At 47.5% G+C, this 15,940-nt stretch overlaps 1 protein-coding gene across 4 annotated transcripts in view; it reads right to left on the reverse strand.

The window, feature by feature from the left end:
- Positions 1–15,940, reverse strand: part of LOC135896388 (ninein-like protein) — a 317,995-nt gene that overhangs the window by 75,049 nt on the left and 227,006 nt on the right. The gene's annotated exons all lie outside the window — the stretch shown is intronic.

Genomic DNA, 15,940 nt, shown 5'->3' on the forward strand with positions numbered 1-15,940 from the left:
TGGGCGAGAGTGGCGCGAGCAGTTGGAGAAAATAATAATAAAAAATAACTGTACAGAAAACACGCAACAAGTGTCAACTAGAAGACCAATGCACTTGACCGCACTATTTCAGGACGTATTTACCTAACGTAATGTGGCACACTCTGAATTACTTTCACAATGGCTATTGGCTGCAGCACAGATCCGGTTCAGTTGCGAAATTGGAACATTACAACGTTTGTCAGCGAATCTTCGTTTATTAGACAACGTCACACTGCGACTAATTGTACAGGCAACCTTAGCCTCTCTCAGTGTAATGCAGCCGAAGTGACAGAAGCGCGCTATCTGCCACAAAATTTAATAACTACTCATACAAAAAAAGATCGCGCTTATTTATAATACTATTTCAGGTGACGATGGAGAGCTCCTCCCGTGTTCTTCACCCATTATGTGCCGTTTCTCAATTTCAGTTATGGACCCAAAAACTTCTTGCGGACGCAAAGCGCAACAAATTAGACCGCGGACTGCCAAGGAACTGGAGGCGCACTGACAGCAGGGTGAATTATAATTAATGTGACACACGCACAAGCACATGAGACACTTAAGGGGGCGAAATTTTTCAGCTTTGACTTATTCGCCGTTTATTCCCGCCTTGCGTATCGTGCTACCGTATACGCGTACATATTATGTATTTCTTCAGGCTGCCTTGGCACCTAACCTGTGATCATTCTGCCGTGAAGCTTCCACCCCCCCCCGTACACACAGACACACCACACGCACAAATACGCAGAAATTAGAGCATAACATCACCTCGCAAACCTGCAGCAAGCGGGGGGCAGAGTCGACTTTGGACAATATTGGACAATATTGTCCAAATTTAACCGCATTTTTGCAAATAAGCATTTGTAGCCAAAACATTAGGACAGTTCTGAGAGTTGAAAACGGTGAGCAGACGATAATAACTTGATCTGGATCGTTGTACCATGTAGCAACGACCACTGTTGATCGCGATCAAGAAATATCCGCTCCAGATTGTCCCTGGTCGCGATCAGAAGTGTATCTGTGACACCGGCATTATTTTTAGTCAGATCTCCATGACCCCACCTCAATGAAATTCGTCACTGAACGTGCGTCCAAAGTTGGGAGCCTTCTTTCTTTATTTCTGCCCCCCTCCCCCCCCCACCGCAAGCCGAGAGTCGAACCTTCGACCTCGTGCTAAGCAGCGAGAACCACATTGGTGTCGATTCACCGAAACCAGACTTGTTAGGGATTGTAAGGCCTATTTTATAGATATTTTATCGATCAATTGACGATTACAACACTACAGCCCGCAGAGAATGTCTATGGGGAATGTTTATGCGGTATAAACAGCGCACATAAAATGTTTCCAAAGACACCAGACCTGTTTTAAGGATGCAAGGAGCTACTTCTCTCGAAAGCATTACAGCGGACGTACTATTCGATGAATTGCGTAATTCCGACAACGTATCCTTAGCTGTGGTGGTTAAACAATTAAACAATAATGTCACACGCAATAATTATTTCTGAATACATTAGGACCACACCTTGAACTTCATCGACAGTTGTCGAACAGGGGCCGAAGTCAACGTCGACTTGTTCGCCCATCTGTTACGTCACTTCACGTTTCCATCTTCGCGGGGACCACGTGTCGTGTCAGGATGTTACATTATCAGAAATCTTAAGCAGCCACCGATGCATGCAAGCGCCCTCTACGACACAGCACTACGGCATACGTGCACATATTTAAAGAAGCAGCGACAACAAATTTGGTGTGAAGCTATAGAAAGCGGGTGGAGGGCAATTTCTGTCGCCGAACAGGACACAAAATTTTTAACAGGCCCTCTGAGAACATTCTCGAAGGAAGAAGACAAACGCTACAAGCGGCAAGAAACCACGTGACGCAATAAAATCCCGGCTACGCTTCTAGGCCAACCACGAAGACACCCAGGCGAGCTCCGGACGAGTCGCGTTAACGCGCTGCACTCGCGCGCGAAAAAAAAAAAGAAAAAAAAAGAAGGAAAACATGAGAGAGAGAGAAATAATACGACGGAATAGCTTTAATAATACGACGGAACAGCCATGTGTAAATATACTGAAAGATATCTATAGCGGCTCCACAGCCACCGTAGTCCTCCATAAAGAAAGCAACAAAATCCCAATAAAGAAAGGCATCAGGCAGGGAGATACGATCTCTCCAATGCTATTTACAGCGTGTTTACAGGAGGTATTTAGAGACCTGGATTGGGAAGAAATGGGGATAAAAGTTAATGGAGAATACCTTAGTAACTTGCGATTCGCTGACGACATTGCCTTGCTTAGTAACTCTGGGGACCAACTGCCATGCATTCTCACTGACCTGGAGAGGCAAAGCAGAAGAGTGGGTCTAAAAATTAATCTACAGAAAACTAAAGTAATGTTTAACAGTCTCGGAAGAGAACAGCAATTTACAATAGGCAGCGAGGCACTGGAAGTCGTAAGGGAATACATCTACTTAGGGCAGGTAGTGACTGCGGATCCGGATCATGAGACGGAAATAATCAGAAGAATAAGAATGGGCTGGGGTGCGTTTGGCAGGCATTTTCAGATCATGAACAGCAGGTTGCCATTATCCCTCAAGAGAAAAGTGTATAATAGCTGTGTCTTACCAGTACTCACCTACGGGGCAGAAACCTGGAGGCTTACGACAAGGGTTCTACTCAAATTGAGGACGACGCAACGAGCTATGGAAAGAAGAATGATAGGTGTAACGTTAAGGGATAAGAAAAGAGCAGATTGGGTGAGGGAACAAACGCGAGTTAATGACATCTTAGTTGAAATCAAGAAAAAGAAATGGGCATGGGCAGGACATGTAATGAGGAGGGAAGATAACCGATGGTCATTAAGGGTTACGGACTGGATTCCAAAGGGAAGGGAAGCGTAGCAGGGGACGGCAGAAAGTTAGGTGGGCGGATGCGATTAAGAAGTTTGCAGGGACGGCATGGCCACAATTAGTACATGACCGGGGTTGGTCGAGAAATATGGGAGAGGCCTTTGCCCTGCAGTGGGCGTAACTAGGCTGATGATGATGATGAGCTTTAATACGGATGAAAACGCAGAAATACAACGCTGAAACTAGACGGTAAAGCAAAAGCGCGGTAATCAAAAAGGGCACCCTGTACGAAATGCAAAACCAAAACAAAAAGGGAAAAAAAACGAAACAAAGAAATACAACATATCGTGATATCCCAGCACACGAAGAAGCGAGAGGAAGTGTCGACTCGACCTCGACACGACCTCGATGCGACATAGATACGAACTCGATACGACCTCAATACGACCTCGACACAACCTCGACATGACCTCGATACGACCTCCATCGAATACGTGCACGCGTGCAAATCAAACGCACCGACAGATCTTGAAAAGTGAAGGGGGAAATTGAGTCGGCAGCAAAAACACGCAAAGGAGAAAGAAGAGCACTCATAAAAATGAAGAATGTGGACATGCGGTGAAGAGCAGATAAGAATCAGAACTAAAATACAATAAAAAAAGAAGCTTTACTTTCCATTTCCGCAACAAGCAAAAGAGGACTCGCACAGTATAGAACTCGGTGCGGAAGAACAGTGAACACGCGCCAGAGTGTGTCCCGGTAAAAAGTGCGGCACATTTTTTTACTCCGTCACAGCGGAGCTGGGGGAGCCGGAGTCCCGGCGAGAGCTTGTTGTAAACGGCACCGTTTATTGCCTCGCAAAACGAGAATCTACCGTATAAACCGCGCTGCCGGAGCCCTGGCTCTGTCAGCCTGGGACTTCCGAATACGCGTCGGACCCCCTTGTTTCGCGTCCGTATGCAGTGGACGTAGGCTTGTGTGACGACTTTCACCGGACGCAGCATAACTGCGCTCGCACGGCCGCGATACCCTGCTCGGCTCGTAGCCGGAATGTATACGCATATGGCTGTAATACGTAGTTTCGTAGTTGCGAAACAAGAAGATAAAGGGGTCTCGTGCGGATGTCTATACCAACGTTTATAGCGTCCGCGTTTACTTTTATCAGCATTGCCATTTGTTGGGCGTGTTGGTAAACTGAAAGCGCCAGCAAACAAGAACGGAAGGGAGACGACACCACAATGCGCTAACTTCAACAACTTGACTTTCACGAAATACACCTATATAACCCATGTACAGTGGCGCCACCTTAACTTCAAGTTGTTGAAGTTAGCGCATTGTGGTGTCGTCTCCCTTCCGTCCTTGCTTGCTGGCGCTAAATATGCTTTCTGTTTTTACTTTTATGTCTTATTTTTTTCTTTTCAAACGAAGCTTTTGTAGCCTCTACGCTCAACTTCGCGCGTACTGGTGGCTGTTGTGTCTTGCTGTATGGACAACCTGGGGCTACTCCGAACGTGACACTGAGTAGGTGCCCGAACACGCACAACTTGCCGCTGTCTGGCGAGTAAAACAACCGAGGTCACTGGGTACGGTTACACTGGACATGTACCCGAATAGGCTACTTAGCATGCTATACGTATGTGCCACTGCGAAACATGAGGTACACAATCCTTAAATTTATTTCGATGTGAGTCGTACGCGCACAAACACCCCTCATTAACCTCTAAGCGCACCTCTCCTCAACAGTGGGTACAGATCTCATCAGCACTCTTTTTTTTTTTTTAGACAAGCACCATACGGCGCCTTCGTCCTCGTGACAAAAGTGCAGGCTACGAGGCGGTGCCCGTGTCATCGGCCGCTGCTGCAACCTCGGCGATCAAAACACGCTTCGCGTTGTTTAGATTTTAACATTGCGTTGGAGCTGGGTGTTTCTACCCTCGCCTACCAAAACAAAACTGCATTTAGAGATCTACAAGTCGTCTATAAAATACTTGTAGATAGCTAACTCGTAATGAATGAGCTCTACAAGACGTCTGTAGAGGTCTACTAGAACAGTTTGCCTTCCTGTTGAATTCTCTATGTTTGGCTGTGTAAAGCACGCATGCTTTATGTAGACAACTATCACCAGCGAGTTTCCTTTCTTCGTTCTTCAGTGGTCAAGATACTTTCACAACAGCCACCTCCCCCCTTCCCCCTTTCCCCGGAAAATATAACAGCAACAAAACTTGTAGGAAACTGGCCGTAAGTTGGCAAGCTGTAAACCACGGTCAACATTTAGACCTAACAGAAAACCTCAATAAACCATCTATAGAATGTCTTAACAAATCCTTGCGAGGGTTGGCTCGCCGCACAAGATTTACTTCGTAAGGCTTCAGCGGTGGCACGGTGATAAATTTTTGCAACACGCTTCATTACCTCTCCCCGCCACGCACCTTTACCTTTGTCCACGCATCGCTCTGTACATCCCTCAACCACCACCCCCTTTCTCAGTCACATTGTCACATCGCCTCCAACTTCCAGTTGAGCAGCGACAGTTGGTTCTTTAATTATTCAAAGCACGCACTTATATCCTTGAGCTTCTGTGCATGAGCATCTCACAACTACGCTTTATGCTGTGTGTTAGGCGTCGTTCATTCACGTTTAGACACATGTGTTTGAGCGTCTCTCATTCACGGTTACGCTTCTGTGTTAAAGAGTCTTTCATCCATGCTTACACGTCCGCGTTTTCGTTTTCTAGCGCTTCTGCACACACAAGCGCTAGTAAAAGATTATTGCATCACCACGCCGAGAAGCTGAACTTGTCTAACAAATGGAACACAGTGGCTAGCGGGTTCACCTGGGAAACGAAAGCCTCGCTGCAGCGACAGATGAGCGGCCACAACCCACGACACAGAAGTTTTGCGAAACTCAGAAACGACGTCAATTAACCGCAGGCGCCTTTTCCACGTACAACCACGCGTTAGAACTACGGTTCCGTCCGTTCTATCGCAATATACAGACGTTCATCCGACACTCGCCGCTGAGATCCTCCGAAAGTCCCGTCGTGCTTCCAAAATGGCGGGTTCAAACAGTTTATCTGCTTCGAAAAGGACAGACACCCATGTCCTTACGCAACAACGGCCTATCGGCTCGAACTGTAAGCCGACGCGGCTGTCCCATGCAGGCCGCTATACAGGCTTGAACACAAAGCGGCAGTTCACATTATAGTGGATGGTATAAGGCGGAGATCGAGAGAGACTGAGAGAAAGAATAGGTCCAGCCGATTCATTCGAACTCTTGTGGCACCTTCGACTGGTCATTTCAGCTTACTCGGACAGCTGAACTCAGCGACGCCAGCTTCAGGAAAGTACTCGCACCTCGTTTCGAGAAGCTGTAAAACCTACATGTATTAGTGCGACAATGACGGAGTGCGCACTGTGCCCTGCGGCATCATTTTGCTGAGTGTATAAGCGCTACAGTGGCTGACAATAAATTGACAGTTTTTTTCTTCTTTGCTGTCAATAAATTTGATATTTGGCGAAAATTAAAAAAAAATAGAAAAAGTTAAGAATCAACTTACAACCTCAGCACTAATACACGCTATAGCATCAAATGGGCTTCAGGGTAGGTTTCGAAAATAGAAAGAGAAAATGTTTCGGCCGCTTTTTCTTTGACGCTTCTCTCTCTCTCTCTGTGCGTGCGTGCGTGCGTGTGTTTGTGTGTGTGTGTGTGTGTGTGTGTGTGTGTGTGTGTGCGTGTGCGTGTGCGTGTGTGTGTGTTTGCACCTGCACGGTGCAGCCACCTGGTGGCGCAGAGCTCAACCAAAGACAATATTGCAGTAACCAAGTGTGTTTTACTTTGCAGCTGGTGTCAATTTTCGGCAGCAAACACGATTAAGCCGCTGCCGAAAATTTTCACCAGCAACGAAGCCGAATGCATTCGGTTACTCCAATAGCAGGCCTGTGCTTCCCTGGTTGAGCTCTACGCCACCAGGTAGGCTGCACCGTGCAGGTTCGCGTACGTTATCGCCTCCGTTCACCCGGTAAAACGTCCAGTCCGCTCGCGTTTACTGCAATACCGGAAACGCTAACGATCTCTAATGCTTCGTCCTAATGCTGTTGAAGAAACTCGGTCCGAAAAGTCCCCAGAAACAGAGCACCTCTCAGCTGGGCATGGCCGCAGCGAACGCCAGGCCACAGAAGAGCGCCCGCAGCGAGCGAAACCGTTCCTCAAGCACCGTCACCCGTCATACGCATCCCTCCCCTGACTCTTCTATACTGTAAGATAATTTACCCCCTTAAAAGTGAAAAGGGGTGTAAATGTGTCTATAACTCACACCCTTAGGGTGTTATCTATATAATGGACACCCTAAGGGTGCGAGTTACAGACACATATACACCCATTTTCACTTTTTAGGGCGTAATTTATTTTACAGTGCATACGATGGAAACGGCATACACAGTACCCTCCAAATTTGTCTGCCCTCCTACAAAATGCGCTGAAGAATGGGACTTTATTGCAGAGACCAAAAAAAATAATAATAAACCTGCGTCGACGACAACGGCGTGTTCATTTTTTAATATTACGGGCCCGTATAGCCTATGGCAAGACTGGCGTTCAGACGATATGGAATATTGCTAAAATATATAAATACTATTAAAAGAAAAAAAAAGACTAAACAGCAACGACCTGGCAGAATATTATTAAGTGGTGATTTCGAAAGGCGCATTTTTATTGGCAGATTATTCGCAGGGAGACAACTCCGCGTGACGTCATCGCAACCGGAACACGAAGCAAGTACCGAAAAGAAGCACGTAAACACACGTGAAACAAAGCAAAAAAAAGTGGGAAGAAACATGACCTAGAACAATAGAAACATCGTTTCTGCAAGGCCATCATGTTGAAAAGGGTGACTGAGCGGCCCACCAATGATCGATGGCCTCGCGTGCCAGTCGAAAAAAAAATTGAACGATTGACAAGAATGCATCGACTACGCGTCGGATTGGAAACTGACACTGGCCATCGCGGGGTCACGGACAAAACTGCTATTATGAAATCACATCCTCCAAAAAAGCTAAGCAGGGAAGTGTTGCTCTGGCGAAAAAGCGCTATCGTCCACTTTGAGAATTGTCCGGCACAGGGTTTCTACGTAACGGATATGAAACTATGTTGTCGCGGCGTCCGTATAGGTAGCCAGATATTTAGAGGCCGCCCTTTTCTGCCGGATTGGTGAGAAGTCTAAGATAGCTATAACACTAAATTTATGGGACTTACATTTTTCATTCTTTTTTTTTTTTCACGCCTAGACGGATTCGTCGGGTCTGCTTCTCAGGCGCGTTGGAATCGCATATTCTGCCGCGTTACGCTTTTAAGACAGGGACAGGGTGAGGCACAAGATAATCTGCGTCAAAATCTTTTATCTGTGTACCTTACTCCGCACTTGTCTTAAAAGCGCACCCCACCATAGATTCGTCAGTTTGTTGACAAGTGTTACCACGTCACAAAAAAAAATTTATTCATCCTAAATATATTTCACGTTCTGAAATAGCTATCGGGTATACGTCAGAGAATTGTCTTGCCGCAAGGAGAAATATATTTCGCCCCATCTCAAAATTATCAGGCTAATAAAAGGTCTTGCCGAAAAGTTGAATTGATGCGGCCTAAATTTCTTTCATGCCCTGTCATATCTATCAGGTTAGGGAGAGGCGTCACAGCGCCGTAAAATTAAATTAGTCTCGCCCAACTTTGTTTCACGGCCTGTCAGACAAATCAGGATGATGAGAGGTCTTACTTCGCCATAAAGTGGAATTTATTTCGCCTAAATTTCTTTAGTGGCCTTTTGCTTTGTATTTTAATCACGGCGGGTTGCATATATAGTGTCCATGCTAACGAAGGCCGAGCGGATAAAATGAATGTATAGAATCTACGAGGACGCAACAACTGGTATTCTGTCAGCAGTTACGTGGCGCACCAGGAGGTGTTTTTTCTTCTGGTATTTGCAAGAACGATGATTAAATTACATTAATTAACGAAGTTTTCAGTTACTCAACTGAGGGAGCAAATTGTGATAATACAGTTATAACATCCGATTCAGTTCTTTCCAAGTGTGCTATCTCTCGCGTAATCATTCTTTCCCTCTTTATAAAGAAAAACGCGCGAAATATGAAACACAGCCGCCTGATTACGCGTGCGCGCGCCGCGACACCAGCGGTCCCAGGCGTAACTCGAAAGAATTAACGCTGCTCCATGCCTTGGTCCTCTTCCTCAATGCCGCTGCGCACTTCTTTCCCTTCGCGCTTCACGCGAAGCCAATGCCTCGCCACTGTCAAGCTGATGCCTCGCCACTTTCAAGCCGATGCTTCGCCACTTTGAAGTCAATGCCTCGCCACTTTCAAGTCAATGCCTCGCCACTTTCAAGCCAGTGCCTCGCCACTTTCAAGTCAGTGCCTCGCCACTTTCAAGCCAATGCCTCGCCAGTTTCAAGCCGGCGCCTCGCCACTTTCCCGTGGCCGCCGAGCCAGCCACTGAGCATGGTTAGTTCTTCCGAGTAACTTCTGAGAGCGCTGGTGTGGCGGCGCGCGGGCGCGTGATCATGCGGCTGTATTTCATGTTTCGTGATTTTCCTTTATAACGCAGAAAAAAAAAACTAATTACACGAGACATAGCCCATTGAAAACAACTGAATCGGGTGTTTCAAAACGTAGTTATTACTTTACTGTTGAAATTCGCGCCCTCAGTACAGTAATTACAAATTTCGTTATTTAATCTAATCTAATTATCGATAGTTCAATTATCAAAAAAACACTCCGGGTGCGGCACTTCACTGCTGACAGAATACATTTAGTTACGTCCTCGTATATTGTATTTTTTGTTATTAAGAGCTTGGCTAACGTTAGCTGCGCCACCCTGCATAGCCCCACGTTCCGGGTATTAACATCTCGGTGGGGGCTTTAAAATCCCAATGCTTATTTGTTATTCGTCCACGTCTCGCCTACTTCCCCATGCACTACGAGTGGCTTCGCTGTTGGCCCACTTTTGCACAACGTATAGCCAATCACGGCCAATATTATTCGGGCTATGCAATTGTCCTGCATACCGTAGCAGCACAGCTTGAGGATAAAGGGAATTACACGTTACTTAAACGCACTGAATCGTTTCCCTGGCTGGCGCACCATAGAGGCAAATACAGGCTCAATAGTGAAGCTTTTGCCTCTCTAATATACGGTTTGGACTGTAAAATAATTTACGTTCTCAAAAGTTAATAAGGGTAGAAATTTGTCTATGACTCATACCCTACACCCCTTTTGGGTGCAAAGGTACGTGTATAAACCTATTTACGCCCATATTCAGTACTTAAGGGCGTAAATTATTTTACAGTGGATATTAGGACCGGAGAGGGCCACGTCCAGCGGGCAGTACTCGCTAAACTACGGCGTATACAGGGAGGAAAAGCTACGACAGAAGGAGCCCCAATACCGACCAAAGCACGAAGCCTAAGGGCCTGAAAAAATCGCAAAAAAAGTCCAAAAGCGCAAAGTATACGCCGCACCAGTACCTGCCGTCTGGTGGCAACAGAGAAACGCCCTTTACACACACACACAAAAAAAGGAAGAATACATATCTGTGAGCCCCAGCGAATATATAGCTTATACCCATCCAACGCACGCACGCAAACAACATACACTAACATACTAACTCCCTCCCTCACTGACACACACACACGCCGCCTAGCGGGGAAAGCCATCGTCGCTGCACAAGCCACGGCGCACGCCGGCTGCCGGTGTGACGAGCACGCGTCGAGAGCAGCTGTTGCCCCTCTCGGTGCCACGTCAGGCAGCAGGGGCTTCGTAGAAGCGCGGGTCGCGAGAGAAGCAGCGTCCGTATAGCATAGTAGGTATACGTACTACACCGAGGGAAGTTGCGAAGGGCACGGTAACGTATACGTCCCGAGGCAGGGGGGCGAGACTGCATTGGTCTCCTCTGTATGTCGCCGGTGGCCCGGTTGGAAACGAAGCAGAAAAGGCGGGCGCGGATGAAGGAGAATCGAGCAACGAAGGCCAGATACGAGACGCGGATGGTGAGCCCCGCGGCCCTCCTGTACTGCACACGTGCTTGCGGGAGGATGGACTGCAGGGTCATTCTCGCATCGCGTCCGAAAGGTGGCGGCCACGAAGGTGGGCACATTGGCACCGGCGAGTCGCGGTTGAAAGTCGCGCGACCGACTTTCGTCGCCAGGCAAACGGACACGTACCGGCGAACACTTTCAAACATCTTTAGTAATTTCCTGTGGCAGATATCACATATCTAGTTTATGAGCTGGTCTACTCGAAGCGGCGGACAATACTTGCAAAAAAAAAATGAGATGCAAAGTCGATTAATATATAAAAGCTCACTAATTATCTTTTTGCTAATTATTTTGTGACCCGTATTGCAATTTACAAATTTTAGCAGTGGGCTTCGCAAGGTGGATCCCGTTGGAACTGGTGTCAAGATGACACCGGTATCAAGATATCGTGTGTATGTTGCGTACCTGAGAGAGAAAGAGAGAGAGAGAGAAAGCGCACGTGTTCGTGTGTGTCCCCAAGCAGCGATAACGTGTCTACGAAAAAAAAAAGAAAGAAAAGTCCTCCTTTTGTCCAAGACCATCCTTCGATACACCGCCATGTCGACTCTTGGCGCTGAGAACCTGCATTATATACAAACAAGGCTGAATGATCGGAACAGCGAAGGAAAAACAAAAAACAAAACAGACGATGACCACCGCCGCAGCAAGGCATGCATTCCCAGAGGTATCTGGGAACGATAGAAAGTCGTAAAAAAAGAATGCAGCAAACTGACACGAACAGCAAGTAGCGCAAAACAAAAACAGTACAGAGCAAATATCACAGGCAGCAGCGACACGATAAAAGCATTCAAGACGACATTGCGTCGCGGTACAGCGACGTAAATAGCGGCCGCCGGCGTCGTGTGCCTCTCTGAAAGGAAGAGCGCCGTTCCAGCGTGCGCTCTCTCAAAGGACGGAACAGGTCGCGGCAATTAAATGCAGAACGGTGCGGCGGCGTGGAATCCCCGGCATCAATTGCAGGTGCCTCCTCCCGGGACCCCGAAAAGGAGCCCGGGGATCGATGAAGGCGCCGACTCGGAATCTCCCGTCTGACTTGCACGGCGCCAGCGACCGTCCTCGTCGCGAAGTCGCGTCTCGAGTGCGAGAGAGAGAGAGAGGGCGAGAGGGAAAGTTACGCTTGGCGATAACTGGCAGGGGATGACGGTTAGCCCACGGCGACTAGTTTTGAGTCGCCTCTGTCTGAATGGTGTCGGTCTACACGTGGTTAACACGTGCATGCGGTTTGTAGCCGAGGGCGCGACGAAATCTCGTCTGGTCGGGCAACAGAATGAAGAAATTGTGATCGCTGACCAAGTGAAGGTGATGAAAAAAAAAAAGGAAAAAGAGACGTTTCGGAGCCCGTATAGGGGCTCCGACAAAACAAAACAGGATATTTCGGAGCGCATATACACGTTCCGAAACATCCTATTTGTTTTACATTTACTTGGAAAGACAACAGCTGCTACTTAGCGTATGTGGTTCGTCCGTATGCGGTTCGCATGCATTGCTAAGTATATGCTAAACGAGCGTTCATGATTTGCAGTGCAAAGAAAAGACGGGCCAAAGAAAAGTAGGAACACAAGTAAGTATAGAAGCACAGGAGTGATCGTGTTGTCCCTACTTTCTTCTTTCTTTTGTCATCTTCATCCTTCTAGCGCTGTAAATGACGAACGTGAAATGAGCACTTCTGGACTATTGGATCTCGCTCTGAGGTGTCAGCAATAATTTATTACCAATATAATGCTATCTAACGTGTTTCGTCAAGAATTTTTCTTCCAACGAAAGTTGATAACTTTGAGTTATGTTCGCTTGAATACTGTGAGGTATTCGTTTTAAGAGCTGTGATACTCCTCAATCTCGCTGTGCGAGTTTCTATGTGTGTTGTGTTGTCGTTGTACCAGTTGTTTCCAACACCAATACTTTTTAGTAAGGCAGCAGCTATATGCACAGAAAACAACGTCTGTTATCAACAAACACTGAACAGTTTGTTCCTGTTCATTTCTCCCTCCAAATCCCTTCCCATTGCGTGGAGCAGCAGATCGGAATCACGTCACTCAGGTCCACCTTTTTCTTAACAAGTTCGTCTCTCTTGATCCTACATTGGGCAACATTAGCCTAGTACCGGCAAACCTTGGAGCGATTTAGTCTTGCAATGTGCAAAAACGCGCCAGTCGAACCCTGAACGCACTTCGTTGTCAAACTAGGCAATACTGACCTAGTATAGGGCCAACATTGGAACATTCTCCCTGGCTTAGCAGTGGTCGACAATGACCCTAGATTAGGCCTACGTTGGCGCAACTATCATTCCGCCTCGGGGACGTTTTACGATGTAGCCCAACGTACAACTATCCATAGATTTGCGCCTCGGAGTAGGTTTCTCCAAGCCGTACGGTGCAAAATATAACCTCCCCTTTCCTCCCTTCCTCCTTCCTTAATCGGGAAGCCAGAACCGAACTCACACCGCAACCCAGCGTTCGATTTGACTGCAACGCAATTTGCGGCACGCGCGCGTGGAGTGCTCTTCTGGGGACAAGTGGAGAGTGCGCCTAGGGAAAGAGGGAGCGAACCGGACACACACGCTCCACCGACTGGATGGGGAGATTGGGGATGCGAGGGAAGGAGTCCGCCGGCGCCACACAAAACGAGTCCTCCCCACGCACGCCTGCCGCACGCGATCAACGCGGCCCTTCACGGAGCCGTAGAAACGCGGCGAATACGACGAGGCAAACGAAACACGGGGTTCGACCAAAAACGCGGTGACCCGGAGGCAGTTGTGCACCGTACGGGTGGGACACGCGAAACGTCAAGAGCAGGCGTCAACGCGTGTTCTGGTTTCCCGTGTGCCGGGCTTTTCGAAGTGCGCGTTCTGCTCTTTCGGGAAAAAAAAGGTTGGTGTCCGTCTCTAAGAAGTCTGACCGCGAACCCCTAAAACACCGGTAAGCATTAAATTACATGGATGGATGGATGGATGGATGGATGGATGGATGGATGGATGGATGGATGGATGGATGGATGGATGGATGGATGGATGGATGGATGGATGGATGGATGGATGGATGGATGGATGGATGGATGGATGGTGGACGGACGGACGGACGGACGGATGGATCGCTGCACCTTCCTCCTTTCCACGCTGAACTAAGAATAGAATACGGTGCATAGCCACAACTTGGCCATGAAGGGTGTCACAGCAAGATGTCATAGCACCTTTCCCCTCCCCCCAGTTTTCACCCCGCCTCCACTTCCCCCTCCCTTTCCTGCTATGACATCCTTCATGGCCAAGTTGTGGCTTTGCACCAAAATCCCCGTATTCTAGCCTGTTACGATCACCCTGCGGGGGTGGCGTCCTTCGGAGCAGCGATCTTCGAACCCTTCCCGGCGCGCTGCGATAAGTCGCTTCGGAGAACTGGCGACGCCAGCAAAGTTAACCGACCGTGCAACTCCTACGGAGAACTGGAGACCACAGCAAACTTAATCAACCATGCGCCTCCTTCAAAGAGCCAGCGGCGCCAGCGAGTCTAGCCACGCTCGGGGGACAGACTATTGCTACTTGATTCGCTGTCGCCTTATGGTCTACTTGCAGCAAGAAAGCTGCTGGAAAAGGGTGCTTTGCGGTGCGTTTTCGCGGGCCCCAGAATTCGTCACAGAATGCTGACACGCGTGGCGGCTACCTGAGAAGTCAGCTCTGGACTCAAGATGCGCCCGCAGGGGTGAAGCGTGACAACCTGGCTACGAGGATCCAATCTACTCGGTGGGTTATGGGAATCCAAAGTGCGTATGTGAGTGTGTGAGCCCTCTTCCTCAAAGGTGGGTCGACTTACAAGTCTTAGTCCAATGCGGAAAGGAGGAAGATCTATCTATCTATCTATCTATCTATCTATCTATCTATCTATCTATCTATCTATCTATCTATCTATCTATCTATCTATCTATCTATCTATCTATCTATCTATCTATCTATCTATCTATCTATCTATCTATCTATCTATCTATCTATCTATCTATCTATCTATCTATCTATCTATCTATCTATCTATCTATCTATCTATCTATCTATCTATCTATCTATCTATCATGTGCCCGAAGCTGGGCTGCAAAGAGCGCGTGTTAGCATAGCATCCAAACAGACGGAAGTGCATCCAGAAGACAGAAGTGTCTCTGCTACCCATTCCAAACGCGTAGCGCATTCCCTCATTTACCCTAACGCCTGTCCACCGAATATCGAAGGCCGAGTTGGCTAAGCAGAATGCGCCCTCACGTTTCGAGAACTTGCAGGCGTGTGACTGCCCCAATGACGCAAGGCCGTCCGCTTTGACCCCCACAACCCTCCTCACCCGGAAAGAAACACGTCCGGAGAAAAACGGTGGCGCAGTACTCGCAGCTTTCTTCCAAACAAGGATGACATGAATGAAAGAACAAGGGAGTGGAAGGAAACAAGGAAAGAAGAAAGAAAGAGAAAACAAAAGAAGCGAACCAATAAATAAATAGTCAAGGAAGAAAGAAAAAGGAAGTAAACGAAGGAGAAAATGAAGAAAGTAAGAGAGTGAAGGAGAAATATAGAAAAAAAAAAGAATAAACGACGAAGGAAGCAAGGAGGAAAGAAGGAACGCAAGAGAAGGAAATAAGAAAGATGATAGAGAAGTAAGAAAGTAATTAAGAACAAACGCACGAAGAAACTAAGGAACGAAGGAAGAAATGAAGAAACAAAGCGGGAAGTAATCAAAGCAGGAAGGAAGAAATAAAGTAAAGGAAAGAAATGATGTAAACAAAGATAGAAAGAGGTAAACGACAACCTTCTCACGAAATCGACAAAGAACAGAAAACACCTGAGCTCTCTCTTTTTTGCTGTTGGTAACTCGGCGCACCCAAAGGACTAACAAAGGTGCCAAGGTATCCAGGACATCGGGCATCGGGAAACAAAAGGCGAAACACAACGCGGCACAAGCGGGGGGGGGGGGGGGGGTGCTAAGACGCTCATTTTTACAGGGCCT

Source organism: Dermacentor albipictus, chromosome 7 (assembly GCF_038994185.2).
Source record: "Dermacentor albipictus isolate Rhodes 1998 colony chromosome 7, USDA_Dalb.pri_finalv2, whole genome shotgun sequence".
NCBI lineage: Eukaryota > Metazoa > Arthropoda > Arachnida > Ixodida > Ixodidae > Dermacentor > Dermacentor albipictus.